Here is a 6,728-nt window from a genome sequence, read left to right as displayed (position 1 = left end):
AATCGCTTTTTATGACAGCCAAATGTTTTTTTAGTACGTTTATCTTTAGAAGACATTGCTTTTCGAGTGTAGGCACGCCCTGAGCGACAGTTACAAACAGCCAGGCGGTGATGGGCCAAGTTGATGGGCTATGGCTATATGGCTATATGGCGATGGAGATGGCGATGGCGGCAATCGATTGATTGTGGCCAAACACGCAGTGCTGGAGTTGGCCAGGATAAATCAAGCCCCTGACATTTTGTTGGCTAGGCTGGCGTGCGTGAGTTTCGTTAATGCACAAACGGAACCGGGAGAGCAGTAACAAAAACTCAGCCAGAAACAGAAACAGAAACGGAACAGAACAGAACCAGATAGCAGATACCAAAAACAGAACCCAATCGAAACGGCAACAGGGCCAAACGTTATACTACACTGTATATATATATAAAAGCCGATATCCAATTCCCGAAACTCGAGCGACGCGTAATGGACTGAAATCCAATACAGAAATATGCATGACACAGCCAAGCACACACTCAATGCCGAAATACCCAATATATATATAGATTCGGGATACGGATTGGGGGACAGACACAGACTCCCACACAGATGTCAAGGAAATATGCGCCGTTTAGTCACAACTGTCAGTTTTCAATTGATTTGTCGATCCGAAGGGGTGGGCCCCATAGGATGGCCCCATACCAAAGCCAACTTAGCTTCCATCAAAGCCAACAAAGCAAATGCGAAAACATTAAAGCCATTTTTGGCCTGCAACACAAACACGAAGAGCTATTGACTGTGCTCCTGAATATGCTGAAAGAGCCATAAATCTCCGTCAGGGGAGTGAAAACTTTTGGGTTTATATTTAACGATGCTTAATAAACATCAGCTGCAGTATTTACAGCATAAACTTTGATATTTCCACCATAAAGCGAAGCAGTTAGAACAAAGCGGTTCTTCCATCCATTTGATAGTTTTCTTTAAAACATGAAGCACATTTCCGTAAATCAATTTCTTTAAAAACAATACGATCGTACAGTCACAGCAGATTTTAGTTTCTCCGCGTTCGTACATTCTCCAGAAATATTTAAACACATTTATATTATGTATCATACATGTGATTCAGATAAATATCTTTATCTAGAGTATAATTTGCCTAGCGTTTATTTTACCAGTAGGTAATTTTACCTGGGGGTTAGTTTATCTGGGGGTTAGTTTATCTGGAGGTTAGTTTATCTGGTGGTTAGTTTATCTGGAGGTTAGTTTATCTGGAGGTTAGTTTATCTGAAAGTTAGTTTATCTGGAGGTTAGTTTATCTGAAGGTTAGTTTATCTGGAGGTTAGTTTATCTGAAGGTTAGTTTATCTGGAGGTTAGTTTATCTGGAGGTTAGTTTATCTGGAGGTTAGTTTACCTGGGGGTTAGTTTATCTGGAGGTTAGTTTACCTGGGGGTTAGTTTATCTGGAGGTTAATTTATCTGGTGGTTAGTTTATCTGGAGGTTAGTTTATCTGGAGGTTAGTTTATCTGGAGGTTAGTTTACCTGGGGGTTAGTTTATCTGGAGGTTAGTTTACCTGGGGGTTAGTTTATCTGGAGGTTAATTTATCTGGTGGTTAGTTTATCTGGAGGTTAGTTTATCTGGAGGTTAGTTTATCTGGTGGTTAGTTTATCTGGAGGTTAGTTTATCTGAAGGTTAGTTTATCTGGAGGTTAGTTTATCTGGAGGTTAGTTTATCTGGAGGTTAGTTTACCTGGGGGTTAGTTTATCTGGAGGTTAGTTTACCTGGGGGTTAGTTTATCTGGAGGTTAATTTATCTGGTGGTTAGTTTATCTGGAGGTTAGTTTATCTGGAGGTTAGTTTATCTGGTGGTTAGTTTATCTGGAGGTTAGTTTATCTGGAGGTTAGTTTATCTGGAGGTTAGTTTATCTGGAGGTTAGTTTACCTGGGGGTTAGTTTATCTGGAGGTTAGTTTACCTGGGGGTTAGTTTATCTGGAGGTTAATTTATCTGGTGGTTAGTTTATCTGGAGGTTAGTTTATCTGGAGGTTAGTTTATCTGGTGGTTAGTTTATCTGGAGGTTAGTTTATCTGGAGGTTAGTTTATCTGGAGGTTAGTTTATCTGGAGGTTAGTTTACCTGGGGGTTAGTTTATCTGGAGGTTAGTTTATTTGGTGGTTAGTTTATCTGGAGGTTAGTTTATCTGAAGGTTAGTTTATCTGGAGGTTAGTTTATCTGGAGGTTAGTTTATCTGGAGGTTAGTTTATCTGGTGGTTAGTTTATCTGGAGGTTAGTTTATCTGGAGGTTAGTTTATCTGGAGGTTAGTTTATCTGGAGGTTAGTTTACCTGGGGGTTAGTTTATCTGGAGGTTAGTTTACCTGGGGGTTAGTTTATCTGGAGGTTAATTTATCTGGTGGTTAGTTTATCTGGAGGTTAGTTTATCTGGAGGTTAGTTTATCTGGTGGTTAGTTTATCTGGAGGTTAGTTTATCTGAAGGTTAGTTTATCTGGAGGTTAGCTTATCTGGAGGTTAGTTTACCTGGGGGTTAGTTTATCTGGAGGTTAGTTTATTTGGTGGTTAGTTTATCTGGAGGTTAGCTTATCTGAAGGTTAGTTTATCTGGAGGTTAGTTTATCTGGAGGTTAGTTTATCTGAAGGTTAGTTTTTCTGGAGGTTAGCTTATCTGGAGGTTAGTTTATCTGGAGGTTAGTTTATCTGGAGGTTAGTTTATCTGAAGGTTAGTTTGTCTGGAGGTTAGCTTATCTGGAGGTTAGTTTACCTGGGGGTTAGTTTATCTGGAGGTTAGTTTATCTGGTGGTTAGTTTATCTGGAGGTTAATTAATCTGGGGGTTAGTTTATCTGGAGGTTAGTTTATCTGGGTGTTAATTTATCTGGAGGCTTATTTATTTGGGCGTTATTTTATCTGGAGGTTATTTTTTCTAAAGGCTAATTTATCTGTATGTTTGTTTTAACCTTTCACCCCATAAAAATAAAATATTAATGCAAAATGTATACATTTATTTATTCACTTTTGCTTACCTTTGGTAACACAATTACTTAAGCTCCATTGAAGAGGCTTAAAGCCATAAAAAAACACATGATGCCCACTCAACCGTGAGCTGGAGCACAAATAAGAATGTTCGCCACCAAATTTATTCCGCATTTAATATGATAATGTATTTTACAATGTGTTTATTTTTTAAGTAAACAAGAAAAAGGGAAGTTAGGACAACATGTAGTGCTAGGATATATACAAATATATAAATATCAAGTAGATAAGGCCTTTAAACTTATGTAAAACGTGTATGGACCACTTAGAAATGTAGTTCTTTCAACAAATTGAGTTCATTAAGGAGGTATACTATTTCCCCATAAGAATTGAATGATTGAATTCCAGAACCACGAAAGAAGCACATACATATATCTTGAACTATTCCTGCAATAGTGGGCTTCCGGAATATCCAGCCAGTTTCCATTTCAGTTGGCCATGCGCTGTTCCGGTTCGCCGGCACAAACTTCAGCTTTCTGCTTTTTCTGTCCAGTCATCCAGCCGGCGGTTTTGGTAGCGTCATTGTTAACATCATCAATTTGTGTGTGCTTAATAGGGAAACTGACGCACAACAAAACCAGGCCAAAGTGGGTGGGGGAATTGAGGTGGGGAAGGGGCCGGGGCAGGGGAAGGGGATGGCTTCTGGCCAGGATCTAGGAGAAAAGAGGGAGCACCTCAAAGGCCAGGCCATATAAATTGAGTTGCTGCAGAGCAATAAAGCATCTCGAATTGTTTATTACATTTTTGCCACACAGGCGATAAATACGAGAAGTCATAATGTACGGGAGTGTGGGCTGCAGTCTCGGGAAAATGGCTGTGGAAAAGCGGGAAAACGAAGGCCCTGGGCCAGAAATCAAAACAATTGCACAGCTCAATTCAATCGCTCGACTTAAGGGACATGTGGGCTGAAAATGTGGGCTTTGAGATGTGGGAGAAGGAGGCGTGGCCACTTACCGCGCTCGCAAGGGGCGCTAAAGTTCATGAGGTTATGATTTTGGCGACCCCTGACCCCCGGGTAAACAGTTACGATTGTGTTACAATTTGCTACATCTGTAAGAGTGTGTGATGTGATGAAGGGGCGCAGGAAGGGGGCGGGTATGAGGTCCTTTTCCTTTAAGGAACCCAGGGAGTGGGGTAAAAAGCTCTCGAGGGACTTTTTAGCCAATATAAATTTTGATCCTTCTTGAAAAATGGAAGCAAACATAAATAGCATCAAGTGGAAAACTGAACGTTAACGAACGAACGTGCCAGGGGGCGGGGAGCAGATGGAGGGCGTGGCAAGGCTGCTCAGGGGGTGAAGGGGGCTGTTTTTCCAGAGGGCGACGGGTGACAGCGGCTGTGGCACATCGACGACATAAATGAGTGGCGGGCTGAGCGCACATTTAGCAGCAAACAAACAGATTCGCAAACACACTGAGAAAAAGCCATCGAAAGTCAAGGGTATGCAAGCGCACACTCGATGCCAAGAAAAACATGTGTCGAAAGGGCTTAAAGAAGTTTTCAGTCGCTACACGGAAAATTACAGTTTTCACTTTCACAATGAAAACTTGGAAGTTGTGGTTAGTTATGGGTAAACCATTGCCATTTTATCCATAAGTAATTATACTTTTAAGCGCAATTAATAACAAATAAATTGTAGATCATAAACATAGAAATCAAAGATGGCATTTGTATAAGATTTCTTATTTTAAATATTTACTTCAATATTAATAGCGGTGTTTGCCAAAGGAATTCTTTCAATACTTATGCTTCTTTTTGGTTTATCGAACGTTTCTTATTTAATTATTCCACCATTAGCTGCCCCATCATTTCGCGCAGTGCACTGAGCACACAGTTAGACTGACAAACACGCACTGCGAATGTGGGTGTGAATGTGCGACTGCAAGCATGTGTGTGTGTGTGTGTGTGTGCCTGTGACTGTGACTGTGAAGGACACACAATGTGGGGGGAGCTGCTCCACATGTGTCAGTGCGTGTGTGAGTGAGTCGGTGTGTGTGTGAGTGTGTGCGAGTGTGTGTTTGTAATAAAAGCGATGAAAATGGCAGTGGTAGCAACAACAGCAATGACAGCAGAAAGGAAAACGAAATGGCAAAATAAATTGAAAGAGAAACAAATAAAAATCAACGAGAAAGGCTGCAAAAGTGGCGGGCTGAAGAAAAAAAAAAAGAAAAAGTGGAAGCCAAAAGACGAGGAAGCAGCTAGCAAGCAAGCAAATATTGAGCGAAAAGGCAGCAACAATAAAATCGGGCCAACAAATACAACAGCGCACACAGTTAAAGAAAAATAATCGTCGATAAAAAGCTGGCGCCAAGATACCCGTAATATGAGCTAAGCCAAGCTAACCACTGCCCCCTTTTCGGCAAACGATGCCGATGCCGATGTCGATGCCGATTCCGAATCCGCTTCCTATCCATCCTATATAGCCATCCTCATAGCCCAGTCACCCCAACGTAACCCACCCTGGTGACCCCTAAAACGCCCTGAATTATCCAGGGAACCCCCTGATATCCGCTGATATCCCCAGATACAGCCAAACACCCAAGCAAAACTAAACCACCCAAGAACCCCAACCCCAACCCCAACCCCAACCACTCGACACTCGGACAAGTGGCTTGGCACATCACAGCGCATTATTGGGTGACATGTGGATATATCCTTGGATATCCAGAGCTCTAGGCTCGCAGCTTTAGCCCACTTGAGTTTGTGTTTTACAAGATACAATTTCACTAATTCCAAACAAAAAGTTAGTCCTGCGTGGAGGACTCGCTCAGGAGGAGCAGCTCAACTTCAAGCTCCTCCATCATGTTGTCCTTAACAAGGTCACTTTCACTTCAAGTTGTCTAATTTACAAATAAAAACACTTTGTTCTCAGCCACGGCAAATTAATTTCCCCATCCGAATGGAGCAATGGAGCAGCACAACATGACTGCATTCCCGATTTCGCCGAGAAGTATGCAATGTTTTTTTAGGATCCTTTCCTGCTTGCTCAGCAAACTATTTGAATCATTTGCCCTTCGTAAAAAACGGGAAGCATGAGAGAAACTTTATGTCTATTTACTTGCCTGTACCAAAAGTTGGACTAAGTTATTTTTAAAGTGTGAGAAAGTATAAAAAGTTACGATGTTTAGGTATGGAAAATGATCAAAACAGTTAAAATTTCGTACATTTTTTTATGAATTTTAAACATTTTTATTTATTGTTTAGCTTGCCTTTATATAAACCTCAAATACCTGTATCGCACATCCAATAAAACCTGTCCACACACCATTTTTTCGATGAAACTCCAAATTTTCGCTTATTTTCGATGGCTTTTCGAGTTGTGCTATATTTTTTTGACATTTCACTTAATCGAAGCGAACAAATTGCATAGTCAAATGGCAGCACATCATCACACGCATGTATTAAGCCATATTTATACGCAATTGGATGAGCTGGGTACGGGTACCTGGTTTTTGTGTCGAATCACCCGAAATGACTTTTCTTTCAGCTTAATACGCATTTAAAATGCGAAAAATTTAAGCCCCGCAGTGCGAACTATAAGCTGACGTCACGTTCCCGTTCACAGCTCCCAATGGCTTATAATTTATGACATAAATAAAAATACGGACTCGGGATGTCCGGAAAAGCCACTCAGCCACCAAAATAACCCACCCACTCGAAATGAAAAAAGTAAAACCCGAAAAAAACCCCACCCAATACTCGAAATT

This window comes from Drosophila teissieri, chromosome 3L (assembly GCF_016746235.2).
Source record: "Drosophila teissieri strain GT53w chromosome 3L, Prin_Dtei_1.1, whole genome shotgun sequence".
Lineage (NCBI taxonomy): Eukaryota > Metazoa > Arthropoda > Insecta > Diptera > Drosophilidae > Drosophila > Drosophila teissieri.
The sequence above is the reverse complement of the archived record's forward strand: the minus strand, read 5'-3'. Positions refer to the sequence as shown.